The 25,807-nt window shown below is 41.5% G+C and overlaps 1 pseudogene; it reads right to left on the bottom strand.

The window, feature by feature from the left end:
• Positions 1 to 1,349: 1,349 nt before the first annotated feature.
• Positions 1,350 to 2,500, bottom strand: LOC143902415 (uncharacterized; annotated as a pseudogene).
• Positions 2,501 to 25,807: the final 23,307 nt, after the last annotated feature.

Raw genomic sequence — 25,807 nt, 5'->3', positions numbered from 1 at the left:
GTATAATGGACTGTCGGCCAGCATTTCTTTGGAAGAAAGCGGAGCATTTTCGAAGTATTTTACCTTGAGGGCTTGGTTAAATCTGCGAGATCGGCGAGCTGGAAGTCCGATCACGCTGACTCGCTGCATGCGTGACTCTTACGCCTAAAGAAAAACGATGCGTGTGCCAACATATGCGAGGGCTGACATAAATGAGGCTGCGAACATATGGTTGATTCATATACATATCATTATAGATCGCAGATCTGAGCTTCTACGAAACGACGTGAGTTCGAACTTGTTCGCGGTTTATTCGTGGCGTCTCAATAACGAAGACGGTCATTAAATCGAGCTTGAACGGAATTTCGAATCATCCTCTACATTCTCATCATATAATATTCTACATTACATTACAACTTCTAATACGCCATTATGTAACATATAAATATTTCTAAGATTAGTGGTTATTTAAGATGTCTTTTTTAAGTAGAAAAAGAGAGAAAGAATAAATTACCTTTTCTCAAAGACCTAAAACGATACAGAATAATAGCGATAATCGCGTTATTGATCCTTACAAAACCGTCGATCTCTGTCAACTATACGAGCAAGGAAGTTTCGAAGAAAATCGAAAACGAATAAGTTAAACTGCGCGGTTCGCGTGCGTTTGATTACCCCCTCGAGCTTCGAGTCAGGTGGTTGTCTACCCGAACCTTGAAAACTTGAGATTCAAACGCCGAAGAGAGCGTGAATTCCTGGTGTAGTAGAGTGTCTTCGGAGCCATCGGTTTCTGGCTCTGAAACCGGAGACTCGTCCAGAGAGACTTTCACATTGGAATTCTCTCTGCGAATGTCTCTATTCAAGGTCGGCTGTGCGCGACCAATTAAACATAATTACTATTTTTAACAGTTTTTTCATGTAAAAGATAAACCGTTAAAATTGTTAATTCTGTTTCTTCGCCAAAGTAAGATAAAGTTGTTTAATGCAAACTGCGATTTATCTCGATACAATGATATCATTTATGTGGTTTTCTGAATAATTATTATTATCGCCACGCATCACAATTATCGATCCGACAATAATACATTGTCAGTTATTTCTCGGTATTATTATCGGCCTTGTTTTCTCTTGACGTATCACTCGTTCGAACGAATAAGTACTCGCGCTATATACCCATGTTTCATACACTTATTTATATCTTGCATGCATATAAATATATATGTATATAATAATGAGAACTGTTATGACACTACTTTCTTTTCTTTTATAATCGATGTCATTCGACTTTTGGGTTCTCTTTTGCATGTTTATAATATCAATGTACCGAGTCTATCATTTGTTTATCATCTGTCAAGGCATGATTTCCGTGATCGATATTCGCACGAATATTACGTAACGTTTCCATTGTAACGTAAAGAGAGATATGTCTTAATATAGTGATCTAAAATATAGTGATACTAAGGAGAAATATATAAAAAAATTTTTCAGGAATAAAACAATTTTTTTATCAAACATTTATTAATAGCATTTAAATGATTAAGAAAGCAGGGCAATTTAAATATTATTTACAATATTTCGTTCTTTTACAATTCTTTAAATTTCCGAGTTTTTGACGCAAAATGGCATAGTCATCATTCGTTAAACGCGAAACTTCCAATTATCCAGAATATCGTTTGATTTATGTAAGGATTCTACATAGATAGAATGATTACGAAAAGTTTGCAATATTTCGATGAGTATTAGAACTTCATCGAGAGAGTCTTTCGCGAAGAAGAAGGCAGCCCTCGTTCCGATGGAACGACTCGGCGGACAATCCTCCTCTCGTCGGAAGATCCCGCCGCACGATGATGGATGCGCGTTAGCGCGGGAGTGCGCGAAGACAAAGATCCTACGGCCTCCCTCCCGGCGTGCGCAACGTGCATTAGTTTGCGTCGCTCCCGCTGTGCGCAAATTAGAGCCGAGAGTGTAGCAGCGCGCACTGCCGCGCGCGTCTCGCGGCGCGGAACGAAGAGATTCTGGTGGAGAATGGCCGCTGACGGATATGAGGACGGACGGAGAGAGAGTGGGAGGGAGGCGGGGGGTATGAGGATACCAAGCGGGTGGAAGAAGAAGTGGCGGTAAGGACGGGAGTGAGTGAAGAAGATGGTACGGACTTGGCGAACTTGCGATGAACGACCGCAATCATTGCAACGCAACACCACCCCGCGAAAATTGCCCCCCTTCTTCTCTCGGAATACACCCGGAATATATTATCCACACGGGTGTTCCACGGCACGGCGCGTCCTCCTCGCTGGGTCAAGGGGTCGCGCACTGCGGAGCGGACATGGCCCCGAAGGAAGAGAAGCGTGCCCGTGAAGAGCCGCACGATCGACTCTGCACAGCACACCGTGTTGCATGACGAGAAGAAACCCGCGAGTTACGATTGCATTTATCGAGACCACCACAAGATCTTTCTTCTAGTCGTTCAATTCCGTTGATGTGATTATTTGATTCATCCTTTTACATTATGTGATGAACTCCGCATGTCCGTGTGGCTTTATATTTTTGAAAATGAAAAATTTGTACTATTCGAAAAGGATTATACAAAGAAACATATGTAGATAAAGACATAATAAATATAACAAAAAACGGATACATTGAGTTAAATGGAGCACTTTCGGGGTACTACTATTAACAAACTATTTTATTACAATCAAGAATCTTAGAGAATGTTTTTACACTTGTATATTTTACAAATCACAGGAATCAGCGTTTTTGTTAAAATTTTATATATATTTTTTATAATCCTTTTAACTTAAGGCACTTTTTTAATTTTTTTTATAAACTCCAAACTTTATCTGCATAAAAATCTTAATATTTATTTATAAAAGTTGCAATATTTACGAAGTTTGATGAAATATAGATCTTTGAATAAAAGCGCTCGTTTCGTATGAACGATCGGCACATCTCCTGTCGAATCAGGCAGATGATTGCGTTAACGTTAGCGGAAGTCTAGCAATACGAAAGACTACATAGCATGCGTTGGACGTTTCAATGAGTTCAATAGTTGCGATAGTCGTAATGCGCGAATCGAACAAGGTAACGCGCGATGCGCGCCCTCGCGGAACGAGTTTATCGAAGGTAATTCGTGGAATTGGCCTTGACGGTGCCCGCGGGACAGGGAGAATAGTACGCCGGAGGCGGGGATGAGGCTCCAAGCCGGTAAGCTAAGTGCGGTAAGGACGGGATGTCGTAAGCATGTAGATTGTACTCATTACGGACGTATACTGCCGACCAAACCAGCCCGTATATCCAAATTGCGGTGCCTCCCTACTAGATCTCGAAAAGATATCCTCCGGGTGTTCCCGTTACGTGCGCTCGTACGGTAACGGGCCAGTTGGCAGGCCGCACTGCGGAGCGGCAGCCCGGACAGTTAATGAAAAAGTCCGTTAAGTCCGCACGATTAAAATTGCAAACAAGACGGTTTATACGTGATAGCATAACCGTTTTTTTTTAAGTTCACTTAATACGCAGGATGGCACTCGCCGTATCTGGCTCCGAGGTTCTAGGTCACCTTGTTGAGTGGAACGTAAACTGTGATTTTTATTATGTAATTCAGACATATGGGTTTATATGTTTGAAACTGAAAAATTTTACTATTCGAAAGTTATACTTAAACTGTTAGTTATACCCTTAAATTATACAAAAAAGCGATACTGTTAATGAGTTTGTGTTACTTATTACAACATATTTTTAATCATGGATCTTAGAATTTTTACTTTATATTTACAAATTAGAGTAGTTTTGTTAATTTTAACTCGATAATTTTTTATATCTTTAACTAAGCACTTTTTTAAATATTTTTAAATCTTAAACTTTGTTTAAAATTTATTATTTATTCTCTTTATAAATTTGTACGTTAAAATTGAATGTAATATATTTTTTTATGTACATCTTATTTTTGTATGTTTAATAATAATCAAAAAATGTTGAACAGATTTTCGTAAAAATAAGAACGTATGAGACTTACTTATCCTAGTCAATAGTATACCTATGATTTTATATGAGATTTAATTAGCAAGGTTGACAAATTATACTAGCACGACATGAACAAATTGAACCCCGATGATTACTTCCTAAAAGAACGAGTATCTTTAAGTGTATCTCTCTCGATATTGGGCGTGCCGGGGACAGGAACGCGGCAAGCATTCGCCATTGCACAAGCTCGCCGGCAGTAACGCCATTAGTAAAATATTAAGTCTTTCACTGTGATACAACTAGATATTATCATTACGTGATCTAGACAGCTCTAACGCATGCCTTAATAGTTTTGTTTGGGTCAGTACGCGTCGTAAGATATAGAAAAATTCCTGGCCGTTCTGGAAAACGTTTATCTGGCTTCCTTAATTCCGGGCACAACAAAGTTTCGAGATATGTACTGCCGATTCGTGCCGGCCGATAGTATACCCTCTGCAAATAAACTGCCGCAGAAATATGAGCTCGCTTCGAAACCGCGCTCTCGCGCCCCTCTACATCTCGGGACAACTTTATTTAATGCGCATTCAATATACTCCACGTGCGCTATCGGCCCGCCAACGATGCTGCCTTGTCGCGATTAACTAACTGGCTATTACACCGTAATGCATACTACGATTTTTTTCGACTTTGCTCTCGCGACGGGATACGGGAACAGAATAATTTCGATGCACGCATAATAGAAGCATAACATTGGTCTCATGCTAATTTTTTGAGTACACGAATCGATAAGTTAAGACTTAAGGGTCTTGCATACCCAGACCCTTAATTTATTGCGTGATAAGTTGCACAACAAGTTACGCATAGGAAAATATAGTGGACTGCGGAAACACAACCGCACTTCCAATTCAAACCAATTCATCATGCTATTTATTGATCATTAACGCATTAATATACCACGTATTTTTTTATTTAGTAATGGCTACGTTATTCATTGAAATATAAAGTTGCGTATACAGTACTTCGTCCTAATTTATTTTACATTTTTATTAAACGCAACATTATTATTAGTTAAATTTATCGTATTTGTTTGCAAGTATTATACGCATATGCATATATGTGAAACATTTTAGATATAATAATTTCTATACTCCGTTTTATTTTATTCGTGCAATTTTAGTCTAAATCATAGTCAAGATTATGCACAACATAATTGCAAAGTATCATGCAAAGACATGCCACGGTTACGCGCTGATAAGATATATATCATTCTTATAACAACGTAATTTCACATTACATTATTGTAGTTTCGAATTTAAGTTCTCCTAGCCGCCTACACATCGTCCAATTAATGTATGACAAGGGGAAAGCACACACACAAAAAATTACCTTTTTCTCTTTCTTACGCTACCAACACAGATAATTACGGATAGCCAGGATAGTTAATCACGTCCGGACGGTTGTTCGTTGACGGTTTCTGCGCCTGGTACCCAATTTTACCGTGAGAAACCATCTTCGACAAACTGTTATATCGCCCGGTCCTTTAATCGACCTAGAACCTAGAAAATAGAACCTAGAACCGGCCCCATGCGTGGGTGTTCGGGAGACTTTTCGGGGCCGCTTTGAAAATATGCGTCCATCCGACGAGCGCCGATAGACATTCTTTCACAGGTGCGTGGAACGATCTCGAGTGTCCGGTCGAGTTTATAGGATGCTTGAAAGATGCCTGAGAAAAGGGCGGAAGCCTGCCGCTATAAAAGGATACTTTCGTAACGATCTCACCTGCGTATATTATCATTCAACATCCGCGCATCGTGCTTTAAACTTGCCTATAAAAGCAGCTTTACATACAAGTAAAACGCGTATAGAATAAATTTTTTAAAAAACTTTGTCTAGTCAAGAGAGAAAGAAAGAGGTGTGTGCGCGTCTGCCAATGATATATGAACGTATAGAGACAAAAACAATTTGAAGCCGATTTACATAGGACTCTTACGGCATAAGGAAATTATACTAATTTACCTTGTTGACGCTGTTGCTTTTTTTAAATCGTCGACGTGTGGTTAGCAAAAGACCGACGTGCACGCAGATGGAATTCATAAAGCTCCATCGAGGAATTTGATTAATTGATCTGGAGGTTATAGGTTCGATACGCTCTTGAGAATCCCGCGATCGGTTTTCGTCCGGCTCTTATGCATATACGAGCCTGTCCGATGTAACGAGATTGAAAAAAAGAAAACTTTATATGCTAATGTACGATCGATGCTCGCGTCTACAAATGGCTATATTAATAGCGTAAAACAGGCGGCAACACCATTGTCGGTCTAACGCCGAGCAACGGACAGTGTGCAAAAATGTTACGCAACGTACATACTTTTTAACTCACGGCCGAAGCTAATCGATTTAGTTTTTGTACTTGTTGTTAATGCCTACGTTACGACGTTGAGATATAGTCCGCGACAGAGAGAAAGAAAATTTATTATTGCTTGGAGCTCGCTGCTGTCTTGAATATCATTATCTACGTCACATATCATTGTCATATATAGGTCTATTACGTCATTTACATGTCATATTTCTAGCGACGTGGTAATTTAATTATTCGACAAAATGGAAAATCGGATAATTAGGCAATGAAGGAAAGAAAAGATTAATATACGAGAATATATAGCATGTAATTAAGCTTTTTAAGCTTTAATTAATGATGATTAGTCGATCTCGCTTTGGGGAAATTTAGTTCGAATATGGCTATGTTCGCAAAATTGAACAATTGTCAAGTGCGTGATAAATGGGACGATAGGTACGAAATGTATGCAACAGGTATTCGCGCAACTTCGAGGTGTATTCTATGACAAGTAGAAGAGGTTTTTTGTTACAAGAAATCGTAAAAAAAGCGAGGAATGGCGGAGGGGCAGGCACGCTCAAGTAGTACCTTTTTAACTTTATGTATATACTACGTAATGGTCAGTCGTTTATCACCCTCGCTCTACACGCGAGATATAAATGCGTTTTCGATTAATTCCTTTCGCCGCGCTCACCGGCACGCTGGCGTCCGCGACTCTAGCATTCAGAAATACGGTGCGAGGATGCAACCGGGTCACGCGAGTCCGCGTGACGATAAACTGAACGGATGTTATATTTGCGCCTATTTGCTCGGGATCGTTTCGCAATCGATCTTTTGTGTGAGCGCCGTTTCTCTCTCTCTCTCTCTCTCTCTCTCTCTCTCTCTCTCTCTCTCTCTCTCTCTCTCTCTCTCTCTCTCTCTCTCTCTCTCTCTCTCTCTCTCTCTTCCCTTCTCGCAATGTAGCGATGTGTTATCGGGGCTTAACGCACGGATAAACCGGCATGCATCGCGTCGCCCGATTTATATCTCTATCAGTGCGTGAGATGTTCCGCTCTTTTGACGCTCTGTTTACCCTTCGAAAGCAATTAATATATACGAAGAGTTAAAATTTACGCTACACGCGCGCTAAGCCGGATGGACATCTATACAGGTCGATGAAAGTAAAAATAATAATCCTACTAACCCTGCATATGCAAATGACCACATTTTTTTAATTTAAAAGTGGCGAGTGTATTGTTTTCATAATTCAAGTATAATCTAATTTAATCTTTATATAAAGTATAAAACTATACATAGAACAAAACTAATATTCTAACAAAAAAATGTCGAATTGTTTAATTCAGATATTGATCTTACAATTATTTATCTATCTGCAAAGTTTATTTATATATAGAACGTCGCGCGGTGCATACTTCGTTTACTTCATTAAAGCCAGACGCGATAATCGCACGGTGCAACTTTATATCCTCCGTTCTTATCCCAGCACTTTATCACTCGCGTTGCTAGAAGCGGAGCGGAGCAAGGCCCGATTAATTCACAGGCCGCGCGCGGCGGCGGTGGCGAAGGAGGCCAGTACCTAAGTCATTAACGTCAGGGCCATCGATGGGACTAATTAGCCCCGCACCGCCGTACTTCGGAAGCGCGCACGGAATGGTAGCAGCTGTTTCGTCGGGAGCAGGTGAATCTCGCTACCGTTCACCGAAGTCATGGCACTACAGCTCGGCGACGTCGTCCTAATCGCCATCGCGCCCCTAATGACGACCAAACCCTTTCCCGCGCGGCCACACGTTCCATTCGAAGTTCGCTTAATTGGCTGTACTGGCCAGTTATTTATTGCGCCCCAATATATATATACTTATATATACTTGGCGCTTTTAACGTCATAATAGCCCGTTGACGGGGCTATTTAGACCTTTTAGATCAGTTAAGAAGAGTTTGTGGAGCAATCGTTGAAAGCGAAATGCCGCTATTGTACGTGATTGCGTAGCTTATGCATCGATGCCAGATCCATGTTAAAAACTTTATTATTCTGTTGGATATAAAGACTCGTTGATGTTGAACAACAGGCTCTTATGCGAAATGAAAACGTAGTACATACATATATAATTATTTTTCATAAATATTAAATAATTTAATTATTACTAATTATCTCAGAAAAACATTGTTTACAAATTTTACTTTAGTCATTGATATAATTAGTAATGCTAAACATTAGCATTACTTACATTTAGCATTGCCGCGTAATTTACCTTCGGCAAATCGAGATGGTATCGTTTGGACTATAAATAAGCTTTTAAATTGTGTAAGTATATCTTGAAGAAAAATCGTCCCATTGCGTTTTTTTCTTTCTGTTGATGTCGCAGCGACAAGCGTGTTTGCGTACGCACATGGCGCTACGTAAATACGCGTCGGCATCTCGTTAAGCTTATTGGCGATCGCGTTTACACACTCGCAACGATACCAGAATCCGTAACATTAGTGAACAGGCAAGGAAAATGAAATAAAGAAAGAAGGGAATATATAACAAAGTTAAGATAGATCAAAGAACGCCGACAATAATTAAATAAATATGCGTTGATGCGTACTCTCTTGTCAAGCAATTCCCGAAAGATCTTATGCTGTTGCTATATCACCACCAGATGTTATCGCTTCCTCGTTCTTATTTCGATAATATACAGTTACTTATTCATCTCATCTTGTCTATAATCTATAAACACTATAAACGCTATATCTCTAAACTACCTTCTCTATGTTCTTTATAACTCAATTCTTCATCTTATGTTTCGACCAGTGTAACATGTAGCAAAGTGAGGAAGGAGATGATTAAGGGGAAAGTTTCAACATCAAAATTTAACACTTATAAGTGTTAACGTTTTAATTTAATGAGAATAAGCTTACTTTTTAAATAAGTTTGTTTATTTGAAAATAAATTGCATGTATATCAGTACAAAAAACATTGTACATTCGTACGAACAGCCGGATATGTGAACATACCGACGTCTTAACGGAAAGGCTATTATCTCGATCCCATTCCGGTACGGAACTCGCGCAAAACTCGCTGCGCGACGATTCGGCCGATTCGCTCTTAAGGTCTGGTTTAATATTCTTGAAATTATCGTTTTTGTGCGGCTCCGAATACCGACGTACGCGAGTAACACGTCGCATTCGCATTGCTCGCCGATTCCGCAACATAAATTAACTTTATCAGTGGGGTAATCGAGGATCTTCGTTTCCACAACGAAAATCGCGGGCGAGCCGGCAAACTTATTACAGATCTATTAGATCGGCCGACCGGGATAAGGAAATATCTCCAGGAAAAGCCCGCGCTTTGGCCATACGCACTCTTAATGAACGCTGTTTACGAATTACGAACGCTTCGTTAACTCGCGCGCACGCGGTCGCACCGGGTATTCGCGGGGATATTCAACGAGGAATGATTATCGTAACCGTTTTTGCGAGCTGCGCTATAAAACCAGGCATCCATAATCGTAAAACCTTCTCCCGTGCGAATTTGCCGTGATCAATAACCCAGTTATGTATTGTGCACCGAACAATGGTGCGCTGTTGAAACAATCAAAATTTTAGAAGAAAATATAGCACTGATACACAAATATTTTTATTTTTAAATTTAAACTAAAACATTTTATTATCGAAAAATTGCCTTTTAAAATTATCGTTGGACGTTAAAAAAAATAAATAATATCAATTTTTCAAAGAAATGTTTACACAAATTAATGAATCCTATATACATTGCTTCTTTATCATTTATGGAAACTGAATTCTTCACCAAGAACTTTTTTTCTTCTACCTTTGCGATACGAATATTATGACGATCTCCGAGTGAAAATTTAAGCACGATGTTCGGACGCTGGTAAATGTGAACATTCAGTTTACGAGGTAACATGGTTGCAGTACCGGAAACCGCGCCCGATGCTACGGGCTATCGTCAAAAAGCCATCCATGCGGCAAGTATAGGTACCGAAAGCTCGGACTGCTGCACGGACAATATGTGGAATTTCGTTGCCCTGCACTGCCTTGCCGGGTCCCAAGATCGTAACGTTCATCACATTGTGTCCGTCGGGCGCGTCGGGTTGCCAAGAATTTTGCCCGGAAGCGACAAGCGCGAGACCTCGCGTTCGCACAACCGTTTCGGCTTTAACGGATATCGTGAGAGATCGTGGGCGGAGATTATTGTGATCGCGGCGAGATCGCTCGGACAGTAACAATGTTGCAGAACCAGGAAGCGAGTCCCTAAAGCGACAATGTAATGAGGAGCGATGCAAGAAAGTGGCAAAAGGATCGGGCATGAAATATGCTCTGGATGTTGCCGGTGAAGATGGCGGAACGGTTGGATTGGCACGCGGTATCTACCGTATTTCATTTTGTATAAATATACCTTTCTGCATCGCGCGAGAGATAAAATCTATACAGGCGATACCGGAGATCGTCTCGGAGAGAGCGAAATAGACAGTAAAAAGATATTCGAGCAGGTTGTCCGAAATACAAAGCGACCGATGCGTAATTTCCTTAATGGCGTTTAAAAATTATGACGACGAAGAATCCCGGAGGCGTGCCATGCAATAGCAACCCGAAGTTTCCGTGTTGTACAGAAGCACGGAAAGTAATGAAATTTCAGCTTCAGGCTCCCAACTGTCAAGGAAAAATAAACTTCAATAATATTCATATTTTACACTGCAACGAATGTCATTTTTGTTCATAAGAAAGCGACTTGTAGAGAAACTTCTCATAAAATCTATCTCTAAAATAAGTATAAAATATAAGTTTAGAATAAAAGGGAACGTAACTTCGCTTTAAATCGTTTGCTTGCGGCTTTTGTACAAAAATTATTAGATCCTGTGCATGATAGTCGTATAAATGTTGTCAGAAAATCCTCCAAAGACGACGAAGGAACAAACGTGTTACTTACGCTTTGTATTAATTTTTTTTGCATTACATAATTATCCATTAGTTTATTCTTTAAAGCTGTCACGTTTTCAGGAAGTGTCTTTGACATCCGCAGTTTGCGCTCGAAAACCTTATACCATTGTTTTTAGCGGAATACATTTTTTAATTCGTCGGAATTTTTGCTTGGCAGAAGGGTGATCGTGAGCCACAAATGCACCTTGCATCTATCACTTTCTCATTCGCGAAAAAATGCGATCACCGTCCGTGTCTCTCCAAGACTTATTACAGGATACATCTGTTTCTGCACCGGTGGTAGCAGCAGCGTGCAATCACGCACGTAATTCGAAAGCAGAAAGAGGGAAATTGCCGATTAGCCAGGCGCGTTTCTTAATTGCGTAAGGCATTATACTTCAAGTGCAATCGACAGCCTTCGCAGTTATTCTTATACTGTTGCCACTCATTCATACTGTCTAGAGATAAATTAGAAAAACCAGGTCATCTCTAATATGTAAGTGTATAACGAAAAAAAAAGACAAATTGATTTTGACATGTGAAAATAATTTGCCATAACAAATAATGAATCTTTGAATATCGTGCTATTATAGATCTAAGATCTCATATATTTGAAACGACACTTTGAGTGATTGATTAAAAAGAATTAAATATATTTTTTTATAATTGTGCGAAGTATATTATAATAACATAATTGTATTATTTTACATAATGTAATTATGTTATAAATTTTTAATGACGTATTAATTTTGAATAAAAAGTCAATAATCAAAAATTTAATTAATAATCGATCTATTAGGGTAAACTCGGGTGGTCCCGGATGGTATCATATTGCGTTTCCCGGGCCCCCTCCCCGTAATACGCCAGGAAGGAACTCGTGGCGTTTTTTAGTCGGTAAAAATGCGACACTCTCCCGTTTTTTCCAGAAGGCGGGGGGTCTTCCCTCCAACTAGGGGGCTGCTGGGACTTAGTCCCGACAGTAGAAGATTTTCACCACGTAAAAAAAAAGGGGGTAAACTCGGGTAAGAAGGCCATACAGAAAAGATGGTCAACTCATGTTCATTCGATGTTTCATGGCGAGCTAGATTGAAAGAACATATAGGTTGGCCATCTTTCCTCTATGGCCATTTTACCCGAGTTTACCCTATATTTGCATAAGGAAATTAATATTTTTTCCTCTTTGTTAGAAATTTCAATTATTTTAATTATAGTATACGCACTATCCGAGAGATCATTTACCGATAGATGTATCCTAGTCGTACGTTCCAACTTAAACAAGATATCACATGTTACACGAAGGCGTTAACATGTCATGCGTCGCTGCGATTTCGCATCCGTTATTTCACACAATGTGTATTTTATGCGTCATAATCAAGAATTACGGGCGCATGGCGCACGCAGCGTAACTTAGACTTTCGCTTATGACGAACGCCGCGGACCTTCGCGGAGGCGCGAGGGAGCTTCCGAGCTCTTCTCTCATGTAGGCGACAGTACGGTCGGCTCTAGGAAAATGTAATATAACTCGTCGCGCTGTGGGGTGAAAACACCGCGGTTTTACTACTCGCGATGCGCCAAGACGTACAACGGGTGGCACCTTAAATAATGTGACCTGCCGACTCGTTGAGCGACAATCGTGTGTCTTCTCGCTCGGCGCGGAGGTGCTCGTCCTTCGCGGGCACGACAGTCACGCGTGTTGCGTTGAAACATGCGGGGATTACGTTTCGTAAACTGTACTAAATCATTGTGACTGCAGTGCGCCGTCATGCGCGTTTATCGCGGCTCGAAATTCTGCGGGATCCTCTCTTGTACATCAATATCATAAATATTCTTTAATTCTTTAATTTTTTTTGTTTTGCACGTATCAGTTCATGGGAATATTTCGTTAGCACAATTACTACTATATAAAAAGGAATTGCAACAGGAAAGAGCTTTTAATAAGAAAATATTAATAGATATTAATTATTTATTTTAATAGTTAAGGATTTAATTAAAGAAAGAGATCTATGTAAAGTTAAAATGATATTAAAATTGAATGACGTAAAAAGTATTATTTTTATGATACTTTTGTCTGCCGTTATTTAAATAAGCATTGCTATTACAATAATATCATTCGATATTTACCGTTTAGTTAGTCTGTTGCCTAATACTCGTCTATTATATTTAAAACCACCAAGAATTATGGGTTTTACGATTTTGCCTAATATTGACCGCTTATATAAATTTATGTGACGTCCGATTTACATAAATTGAATATGAATTCGATTTGTAAGTAAGAAAAGAGGATTTTCCAACAGGATGTCGAGCACTAATAACTTATATTCAGCGACATACTGCGAATTTTCTAAACCTACTATTATCCCCTGTTGCAATATCGTACAGGTGCGGAGAACGTTTCGACCGGAAAGAAAAGTCTCGCATATACGTCACGACTATTTATAAAAACTAATAGCGGCTAAACACTATAACTCATGAACTTATTATACCTAATAGCCCCTGGCGTATTTATGTCGAACGAGTTCGTACCGTTTCTCGGTTTTGCGGTTTACAAATTGCACACAAACCAGAATTATCTTGCCGCGGCGGGGTGTGTATAAAAACGTGCTAAGATTACATGACAGAAACGCAATTCTGATCGATTAGCAAATTTTGGTAGATCAAATTACGTAGTCACAGCGTTGCTAAAGGCCTATATTTTACGCAGATGACAACTATCAGCGTCGTTTAAAATGAGAATTATATACGTAGTATGATTTTGCGTCATAAATTTAAGATTTTCTTCTTGAATCAGTTTTTCAATCAAAGACGTGCAAGTCAAGGTAAGGTAGTAATGTTCTCGCGCGCGTTGGAATATTTATATTTAATAAATAAGTGAAAATACGACTGATATGATATATAATCAATTAAAGAAAAACACAAAACATTTTATGGTCCGGACTGGATCTTGATAGCCTAATAATATTATTCGTGTGAATTTTATGTGCACTTCGCCTGAAATAAAATACACACGAATAATGTTATTAATCTATATCCAAACCCAGTCCTGACGATAAAATGGCGTTTTTCCCTAATTAACATTCTAAATCGATATCGATAAATTTTTTTCAACAAATATCAACGCCATATCGATCATTCACGATATACTGGACGTCTGATCTTGACCGCTCGAGTCGCCTGCACGCGCTCCGCCGGAAACGCGACTTTTAATCCGCTCACATAGCGTGAGGAGAGATCCTTCGTACACGCGAAGTCATTCGAGCGTGAACGACGAGAGGAACGGACCATCTCCCTCGGGCATGCATTAGAAGTGTCCATTGAGTCGTCTAATTTTATACGTTGTAAATCTCCTCCTACACCCGATGACGCGTCGCGTGCACAAGAACCCGTGTTTATGTATATCAAGATGCCTATACACATGCGACAACGTGAATCCGCACCATACCGCACCGCAAGGAGCGTGGTGGTGCATACCACGGTTGCATTATTACATTAGCGAAGTGTACCGTGGAGATCTCCGCTATAAACTATTTCGCAACGTCTCTCTCGATAATTTTCTTATCAGAGTTTGTCACATAGCAATCAAGAGAAACGACGGTGGCGAAGCCTCACTGACGAATATACAAATCGATTGAAACGACCGAGTATCGTACGAAACAGCCGTTTTTCGTCGCATTCAGGTCATCAAACTTGCACGGATTACGTAAAACCGTCTTAGCATCCTGTTGCCCAGACACGAGAGGGGGATGATATATAGTATCGTTACGTCGCGCGAAGAGCTCGGGCACCGGTCATCGATCATTGTCGCTCGAATATGGAACGCAAGAACGATAACTCGATGTCCACCAACGTCGCCGCGCAATATCGTTATATTTAATATTAGCGCTAAGTCGGATATCGCATTTAATAAGAGTCAGCTCGTAATAGAGAACGGCCGTTAACAGCGAGTTTCTTAACGCAGATAAGAGCGAATTGTACGTTTTACCGCGCGCGCGTACGTGAATTAAGTTTTCTTCGAGCGAAGATTTCATCCGACTGCGCAGCAAAACCGTAGGATGAACGTTTACGAAATTACCGTGACCATCTTTCATCTTGTCCGATTGTTACGTCAGCCGTTATTCGTATCAACCGTTGAAGCATCGTCCGAGTTCATAGGGCATCGACGTTGCGGCCGGGCAAGAAAAAGGAAATTCTAATAACATTCGGAGAGGAAGATAAGAGTTTAATTATTCACGCAAAGCGGGGTTCCCCGGTGCCTGGGCTGCGCGGAGGGTCTATCTATTGGGCCCCAGCGCGCGTGTGTGCACACGCGCTCGGGTTCGCGTGGTGGTGTTTGTGTAGTACAGCGGTACGTATAGGGAGGTATATACCTTATATCTACCTATCGTGAGCGCGATAAATCTCGCGGAGTCAGGTGGACGATGGTCATCAGCTAGTTGCCGCGTGTAAGAGGCCCAACGGCTCTCCTCTCTGAGAGGGGCCGCGATGTGCCTGGGTTTAAGTCTGTTCTCATGATGCCGGACGGCCTAGCGACGACCCACGACCCTGTTGGCCACAACTTACCGCGCGGTACACCCGCAGTATGCTTTCTCTGCTACGATCCACCACGGCATTCCTGACCCTAACCGTGACGGCGGACCGGGCCGGAATACGCAATTCCGTGGCGCGACGCGGAAAAACGTTGGATGCAGGAAATGCCGCATCGATCGTGACGTCGTACTAATACGTTGGATGTTTTCGCTTGATTTCCTTAGGTGATTGAAGCTCTCCTTGGTCCACACAGCGCGATACTACGCGACGTAACGTGCAATCATAAATTTATAATAATATTTTGACATTTCGAAGTTTGTAATTAAGAAACATTTACTATGTTTAAGAAAATTATCTGATTTTTTTGGTAGTTTTTTTTTTTACAAAAATAGAGTTAAATATTAACAAAATATTTTTTAGATTGTTTGGGAAAAGATTTCTCCAGCAAAAATGTCTATAGCGACGCTCGGATATTTATGAGCAGGGAAAAGAATTCTTAAGGGGGTTATAAAAAATAGATTTTGCTGGAGGTCAACTGCTCCTGGAGCGCAGTCCCGAGGCGTTCTGCGCGTCGCTGAACTACCGATTTAGCAGACCGGAATACAAAACGCGCGCAGGGAGGGCGGAACGTCAAAGTGATTCAACTGCTCGACGCGAAATCTCTACAAATCATGAGAGGAATGAGGAAAGGGGAAAGGAGAGGGGGAGGGATAGCACCGTAAGAGACCACGGGACCTTCTTACAGTTAGAACAGTACGAACTAAGGGGGCTTGGCTCTCATTAATCTCGGGATCTAATCTCGTCAAAGGGGACACTGCGAGATACGCGAGGACAAAGGGCTTCCTCCGGCGCGGTATCGCCGCGCAATCTCGTCACATCGTACGCTCGCGAGGCGGTGATCGCTAAACATCGAGAATCGGGCGGGAACCTGCGGTGCGAGATAGAATCTCGACGAGCGACCACACAATGCCAAACATATTAATTAATGTGCATCGCCTCGGGAGCCGCGCGCAATGACGTGGGACCGTAGGTGGTATAGATTTCGAACACCAAGTGTCCTCGCAATATCGCAGTACCTTGTACTTACTAATCACAATAACGACAGTGATAGTTTTGGTGATAATATAACAATATGCATAACTATATATTAATTTATTTATTTCCTTATTTTTACATTGTTCTTGTAGTTTTCTCTTACGAGCTCGCGTGTTTATTAAATGATTCGCGTGCTTCGTACATAGCATCGTACGTGCACGTCGAAATTGAAGCACTATATACGCTCGAAAAATGGGCGTCCGCCGAACGGACACGTTCGCGCGCGCGCGAATATAATTGCGCGCACGAATATTATCCGCCCGTTTCGTCGGGGAGTAAATCGCGACTACGTTAAATGGGCCGACTAACTTCAGGGTGCGAACGCTTACGCGCATCCTCATTACGGTTTTTACTGCCGCAGTTTCTCCGAACCGTTACATCGTTACACGGCCGGGAGAAGAGAAAGAGAGAGCTCGCGGCGCGGCGCCTCGCAAAACGCTCTCTCGGTCGAGCGAACGCGACCGTAAACGCGAGACAAAAATATTGATAAACCGTACGCAAGCTCGCGGGATCGCTGCATTACATACTTTGTACGCATCCTACCTTCGAAGCGGTTTACGAGTGCTCGACCGTTTGAAGGAACGGCGCGCGAGGCGGACCCGCGTGCACGAAGTCTTATCGGACGATAATTTGTCGCTTAATCAACGGGCGCGATTAAGAAAGAGTCAGGAAAAGAGAGAGAAAGAGAGGTAGCGAAAAAAAGAGGGGATCTTGATATTTATTATATTTAATTCGCGCTCTGGCGAAGCGCGGGTAATTTGCCGCTAAATAAGAACAGATGAAATGTTAGAGTCATTTTACGAGCGCACTTAGGCGACGTGCGGAGGCGATCTTGGTCCGCCTTCCCCCTCATTCTCTTTTTCGTCTTACCCTGTCCCTTCTTCGTCTCGCATCCCGTCTTTTTGCATCCCATGCGAAATCATTTTCCTAGATCTTTTAACGAAGATGACGGTGTACTCCTGTCACAAAACAGGGATCTCGCTCGCGGACATTAAATTAAAGGGCCTTCTCCTACCTTTCTTTCTCTATCGTTTTCTCGTCGCCGTGAGACGTACCGCCGGGATCGTTTTCTTGCGTATAATATCCTGTCATTAGTCGCCAACCGAGAAGAAACAAAGCGCGCGCACGGCTTAGCGCGTTCGGCTTTTATCGCGGCAGCGTTATCTGGGTGCTTCTACGTCTTCTTCTTCGTTACTCATCTGTCTTCCCTTCCTTCCTCGTTTTTCTCCGTATTTCGTCGCATGATAGCGCGACCAGACGCGTTTTACGGCGCTTTAACGCCCCGATGCCGCCGGCGCGGCGGCGGCGGCGGTGCTACGTGCGCTCGACGCCACGGAAATCTGGAAGTACGGATGCACGGTTGTATGCACCGTGACGACGTTCCACGTGGAGGAGATGATTCTGTACTTCGGCGCCTTTCATGCGGCAGACGGTGGTCGTAGCAAATATGTTAACAAATACAATACTGTTACTCACTTTTGGCCTTCAAACCTTAATCCGGCGCACTTTTCAAATTCCAACATTAGATATCTCGAGGTAGCCTTAGATTCTTAGACATACTGAAGAATCTCTCTCACAGGCTGCTTTAAAGTCGGCAGTTATCGCATAATCGATTTAACTAGTAAATTCTATCGAAATTTACTATCGTGCATGCCAGATCGTAAATTCTTTCGAGCAGAATTACTTTTCCGATCACATTCGCGTGCGTTGTAAACTTTTAATGACGTTTTATTGGGTAAATACCGCACGCCGGTATAATTAATTCGGCCGATTTTATTTTCGCTAAACCGGTCGATTGATTTTTCGCGCGCCTTCCGACCAAATGAAGAAACTAATTATCGACGCTGCCGATAATACGCATTGTCGTCCGCCTCATTGTTCTCCGGATCTATTGTAGCGACGTGGCAAAACACATCGTCGTACCGGCCTCGCCTCTCGCTCATTCAAATCGGCGAGCGGGGCGCGTTGCGTTTCGTCGCGCGTTGCGTTTCGTCGCGCGTTTCCATTTTGCACGTGTATAGCGTGAGAGAGACGCACGTGGGTGTTGCGTGATTTAAGCGTCTTGGCGGCACGGCCGCGGGCGATTTTCTTGATCCGGTCCGTTCGCAAGTCGCCCCCGCCATTGTGCAATCGTCGCGTATTACATATACCGTCGTATCGTGCATTATCGGTTCGTCGATTACTCCGCCTAATGGCGGGTCACGCCAATCTCCGTCAAGCGTGTTTACCGACTTGTCGATTTATATATACCGATTCTGCAATCCGAAACGAAACTAAGGGAAATCTGCGAAACCTCGTCAAGATATCTTTCGCCATTGCAGTATTTCTAAGAAATCCCACGCGAGAGGGGGGTAAAGAGATCACGGGATATCCGGAAAATACTTCTATTAATCGTTATATGTACAATATATTCATATTTATTATAGCGTTCAAGATATTTTTAGAATATTATTTAGATTTTTATTATAATTTCTATATATCTTTACTGAGTACAAAATGTACTGAATATCTTAGAGAGCACATATGCGATAGTCAGGTATTATTCTAATTCTAGTTAAACAGCAATTCAATTATACATTTGGGAAAATCGATCTTACGTCATTCAGGATGATTTCAATATATCCATTGCCGTGCGAGATTCTGGGTCAGAAGTTCACGAAGTGCCTGGACCCGGGTAATTCTATTCGCCGCGGAATCCCGGCGAGCGCGCCGGATATTTTTGTCAGAGGAGTATCGTAGCGTGTTTGCGGCGTGCGGAGAGAATGGAGAAAGAAGACTCATTTAATTGCGATACTCCGATATGGCGGAGAAGACGCGGCCTCGCTGCGCGACGCGCGATGAAACGTTTTGGAATGAATAGAACGCACGGCAACGGCGATAACTAATAACTACGCGGCTAAGCGTGCGTGAAATTATAAGTTATTGCAAATGCGCCCGTAACTCGCAGAACACATCGTTTATGTCGCTACTAATTATCGAGTTTATGGATTCCAGCTTGCGATTATTCGTCGATTTCGAACGATTAACGTAATTCGCTTTACAGCGAAATTGTGATAAACGAATTTATTGCATACTTCTAAAACCTGTTTGTTTATCACTGCAATTAGACATTTTTTTTTTTTAATGAATAGAAGAAAATTTTGTTTGTAGGATTGTTTTGCAAGATCCGATGTAACATGTGCACTTGGAATATTGCACTGTTAAATTCGTAGTGTCAAATTATACTAAATTTGGGTCACTTTTAACCATGCCTACAGTCAAACAAATGGTCGCCACTGCTCTTACTCAATATGTTGTTAATTTAACTAAAATAAACCAACGGAGTTAAAACAGTACCGTTTTGTGTTATAATAATAAATTTCGACACACATGGTAGTTGAAAAAATGTTATTTAATATTCAAGATATATTAATTTTATTCTTTAATATATTTAACAGTGCGCGGAGAAGCGATTTTAATAAATTATTATAAGCATGAGATTTTAAATATAATTATCAGATTGAATTTAAATAGGTTTCATCGATAGATAGCACCTACACGATCTTCGCGATAAAACACAGCTAAATATCACGTTTTCCGTGCACAATTTGAACGGGATCCTCTTTGTGGCTCGTGGGCGAGATAGGGCGAGATACGTAGTCGATGAGTAAAGGCAAACATTAAATCGCGCTACATTACGCACAATGCAATGTGCCCACACGATCTGAATCTTCTGTCTGTCGCCCGCCCCGAGAATTCCTCGCGGCCGCGGCGCGCACCAACCCACCATGCCGTGGCCTGCATTCTCGACGCCACCCGCGGTCTCTAGCCTTCGTAAATATCATCGCGCGCGCACCATTGTTACTACCTTAACACCGGTGATTTGACGTAATTAAAGTACAAAGTCCGTTCCACCGTCGCGATGACATTTGATCTCGAGTAAATTCGATTTGTGCATTCAGCGGCTTAACACACCGTCTCGTCCGTCCTGGAAGATCGCTAATTTATGCCCTGGTTCGACGCCGAGATCGGCTAATTGTTTTTTCTATAGCGCTTCTCCGAAGAGCCGTACGTCTTGTTGCGTGTCGACTCGCGATCACCCGTAGATCACTCGGCGGCTCACGCCCTGCGATCGGCCGATCTATCCGACGCGTAAAAACCATTCGGCCGGACAATTTGCGTGCCGCTCCCGGACGAGGACGGATTCTCGCAGGATCCTTCGCACCTGGCATTCCGGTTCCCGTCGCGCAAGCGAACGGCTGCCGAGATCGCAGCGATCGGAGATGTCGCGGGCGATTCGCGTGGGCGGCGAGTCCTCGAGCGAGGCTTCTTGGCGGTGTCATTAAGATACGGTTAATTTACGGCAGTCGTAATACGAATGTAGAACATTGTTCAGATTATCAGCGGCTAAATTGTCGCTTCTTCGGACTTTGGACGTCTCATTACACCGCGCACAGCAATAAATCAGGACCTGGCAGCTCTCAACCGCTTTTCTTGCTGCTCCCTCGCTTTAACTGCTCGAATACTGTAGACATAAAATATTTTTTCAACGCCGCCGTTAAAATATAAATATGTATAAACACACGATAATGTTGTTTTGTTTAACAAATTTTAGTCTTTTAGATACGCAATGAAGTTAAATGAATATTTATCGGGGCATTTCTGCAAATTTTGCTAGAAGTTGGTACGATCTTTACGGATAAGCAAAGAAGAGAGAAGATATTTCGAAAGCACGATCGCATGACGATCAATGATTACTCAAATCCTCCCTTCGCGTCAGCCTTAGCGTTCAGAGTTCTCCCTTCTCCATCTTCTTTCCGGTCTCGGTTGGCATTCTGCGGAAAACCCGCGGCGCGAATTTCATATACTGCACGATAAAATATACCGGTCGAGCATCGAGAGTCCAATTAATCACTGTTAATTACGGACGCGGGGGTCGGTCCGGCGAACGAGGGCGATTAATGAGTAATTGATTTCGATCACGCCACTCGCCGATTGAGAAAAGAGCTACATCGCGGTCACCGAAGATAGTCGATCGTAAATTTTCTTTTCCACACTGGATTCACGTATGTTTAAAAACAATGAGTGTTACGATTGTTCGTGACTATCACAAGATTAGGAATTTATACAGATGTGCGCACAGGATAGATAAATCTTTCTGTGTTTGTTAATTTCTGCTATAAATTTTTAGCAAAGTAGAAAGAAAATCTTAGAAAGGAAATTAGATTTTCCCCGGATATTATAAATATTGATTACAATTTTAGATTTTTATTAATATACAATTTTAGTAATTATATTGCTTCACATTATGTATTTTACGCAACTCTTTTAGAAGATGACATGTATATCGTTTACTTTATGAAATTTTTGAACAGATACTTATTATGAATTATGAACTTATTTTGAAAGCAGATATTCGAAAGTAGAAAACTTATCGCGTTTAGGATTAAGTTAACTCATTCGTCGCTGCTTGATTGCGCTCTGACAAGCGTGTAATTAGTGAGCCTTAATTTTTTTATCAAATCGAGCCTCGATGGTATCTCACTTCTTCCGCGGTATTGACGATGCCAGCTGCGATTGAACATATCCGGTATGCCTCCTGTGGTCCTACGTCGGGTCCTTCTGTCAGATAGACTAATCTGCGGTTGATCAAGCCCCAAACTCACGCGTACAATCTGCTCGATTAACGATCGCTGTGGACTCAGCTGACTCGCCAGTAATTCAAATTCGAAGGCAGCCAAGAAGTGCCGTGTATAAATGTGTGTTGTGTTGCGTGCCGAGTTATTATTCATAAACACGAAAGTATATAAATTCTTCACTCTTTTTCTCGTGCCGCCGTTCGAGCGGGACCATACCTGGACAGACCATATCTCTGCAAGGTGGAACGGAACGCGTGCAACGACCCTTTACCTACAAAATCTCCCTTAATTTCATTCCAAAATCGCGTGGACGAGTTCGCCGATTAAGCCCCTGATCACTCGCACGGTACAAGAATGGATGTTTATAAGACGATGGCAATTCAGATAAGCTTTCTGCAACGGACTTTAAATTGCATTTGCTTCGAAGCAATTTTGAAACTGTGATTTAGGAGACTTGATTAAATTACAGTGCGTTTCGATTTCAGTAAATCTAGTTTTGAATAATGCATGTGGAAAAATATATAAATATTTTAGGATAATATTAATAATGTGTCATATATTATTAAAATTACTTTATTTAAAAAGAAGTTGAACGGTAAATTGCTTTGAAATATTGTATAAACGTAATTGCACAGATATAATTACAACGTTAAAATCACACCAGTTATAAAGAAAATTCCCAATAAAATTGCGCACAAATTCGTGAGACAGTAGAAGATGCAGCATAACGTCGGATTCTATTTTTGCCAGTATAATAATCGCAGTTTCTACGCCTGAATCGATCGTAGTTACTGATGGGATCCACAACGAAACGATGAACAGGTCTTTAATTAATTAACGCCGAGTTTCACCTTGAGACATTGAGTTTAAACGAGGATGCGTTGATCGACGGTCGATTTCGCCGATCGATAAGGGAGCGTCGCGGACGTCGCGGAAAACGCTGAGTTGTGATTACATTGTTTGATGGAGCTGAATAGAGCCGTCCGTGCACGGATACGCAACACCATTGTAGGCACTCAGAGAACCTGCCGGTTCCGTGGTTTCATACCTCTCTCTTTCTCTTTTCCTTTCTCTCCCTTCTCTCTCTCTCTCCTCTCTCTTCTCTCTCCTCTCTCTTTCTTTCTTTCTTTCTCTATACGTGTGTGTTGGGTTTATATAAATACAAGACCGGTAACCCAATGGTTACCGGTTTCACGTACCGGAAGGTGCTCTCTTCGAGGTAGCTCTTTTCTCAACTGCGTTTCGATTAAAAATTATGTCATTGAATTACCACGACCCGCGTATTAACTATATAAACGGAGATTCTACGCGGCGACGTGTGATTATTTACAGTTAGCCACGCTAAGAGATGGCTGTTTCACAGTGATGGCCTCGGCTGTAAAAGAAACGTACATTTCGGCCGGGATTCGCAGCCTCTCTCGCGTCTCTGTCATAATTACGATTTATTTTAAAATCAATTAAATGGCGGCGCGAGCACCGGCAAAAAAATTACCGGTTGTCACCGATGCGTTCACGTCACGTTAATCTCTTCGCTAAGCCCGAGTATAGCGCATCGCTTGCATATCCAACTCGTTACAATTGAAAAAGAGCGATCAAGAGCCGATCGAAAAAGAGCGTAACGATCGATCGGAACGTCCGTCGATTAAACTGACGTTCTTGACAACTCTCCGAAATTATATAGCGCGAACGCGAGAGTATGAAGAGCCCGGAAGACTGAAAAGGACCTTTGTTTCGCATCGCGATGCCGGCTTTAATGTCTGTGCGAAGCTGATCTCGCGAGGATTCACAACCGCATGCAATATACCGTCACATTTGCGAAAGTTCAATCTTGTAAAAGAGAAAATAAAACGTGTTAAATTTAGATTATAAACATTCCTGTACCTTTAAAACACACTTTACCAGAATTACAGATTCCTGTTGATAATATGAATAATAATGGAAATAATCTATAAGATCAACGTTTCGTGCACCATTAGAACAAAATTTATGAATACGAATAGTGATTAATATATATAGAATGAGATTTAAATAATTGCAAAATTTTATGTAATTATATTTGGCGCAGGAGACAACTGATGTTTTTGGTCGTACATTTCAGAGAGATAGTGGCGAGGATATTTTAAATAAACTCATCTTTATTTATACGCACAGAGATCCTCTGACAAAATATCCGAGGAGATATCTAAACGTTCTGCCATAATGCCGTCCTGCTACGCGTATGGTTACTCATAATGCGTATAGATTATCGCGACAGGATTAATCGGAGACACTAATACGAGCGATCGACGGACGAAAGGGATAATTAAAATTCTTGGTGCGATTCCGACGAAAAACAGAGCGGTTAATGCTATCAACGTCGATATCGACCGCGTGGAACCCCGCTAATTAGCGATGCAAATGCGAGTTGCAGGGTTGCAACAGGCGATAGGACCGGTGTGGATACAACCAGCCTGCTTTTAAGATGCCACAAAAACCGTATCCGTATAGCGTGTCTATTAAACGCACGTCGCAGGTGTAACGTCAAAGCTCTTCCGCTAACCCACTGTATTTATGGCTCGTCACGCTTTTGCGGGGCTTGCATTTTACCCGCATTTCGACCTTATCTCAAGGTTAATTAAAGCAGAGTTAATTAAAAGACCGTAGATAAGTAATTATCGATATCATTGGAAGGTCTTATTTGACAAAATAAGGTACTTTTAGAAATAATTTTCTCACCATTTAGTAGAAAGTATAGTTTAGAAAAATAAGTTTGAATAATAATATATGCTAATAATAATTAATATACTATTTTTATAATGCTATATTGCGATATCTTATTATTTTAAATTACAAGTAACTCTTTTACAATTCTATAATTAATAAACATAACTCGTGAAAAATTTCGTGATAATATATCGCGCCTCCAATGTCGCATATGTTAAAATTAGTATAGTAACTGCAATCAAAAGAAAACAGGAATCTTTTAAATTACGCAAATGACTCAATGGAAAAGTAATACTACCGCTTTCTAGCCCGCAGCAATAACATTATTTCCAGATCCGCGTTTCTAGTCGAAATATCAATCATCGGAAACATTCACGACACCACGAATTCAAAACCTGCGGCTTTGCCGGTTATGACTTTTTCCAACAGAGGTGTGACATGATGGACGAGGAATGAATTTCACAATGGATAATTATACGACGTATAAAAGCGGGCAATAAACTCGCTCTCGCGCTAACGACGACTATAAGCCGACCGACGACGTGCCGAACTGGAACCAGAGCTGTTCACGTTCCATTTTCGCGATCGCGTCGTCCTCGACGGTTCTCTCGCTCTCGGATTTTCATCTGGATCGAAAAGCAGACCGGTTTGCTCGCCGCACCTACGACTTCCGGCCGGATTT

This window comes from Temnothorax americanus, unplaced genomic scaffold (genome assembly GCF_048541705.1).
Source record: "Temnothorax americanus isolate GAGA-0224 unplaced genomic scaffold, ASM4854170v1 Scaffold4, whole genome shotgun sequence".
NCBI classification, from domain to species: domain Eukaryota; kingdom Metazoa; phylum Arthropoda; class Insecta; order Hymenoptera; family Formicidae; genus Temnothorax; species Temnothorax americanus.
Note: the sequence above shows the minus strand (reverse complement) of the source record. Positions and strands in the feature narration are given on the sequence as shown.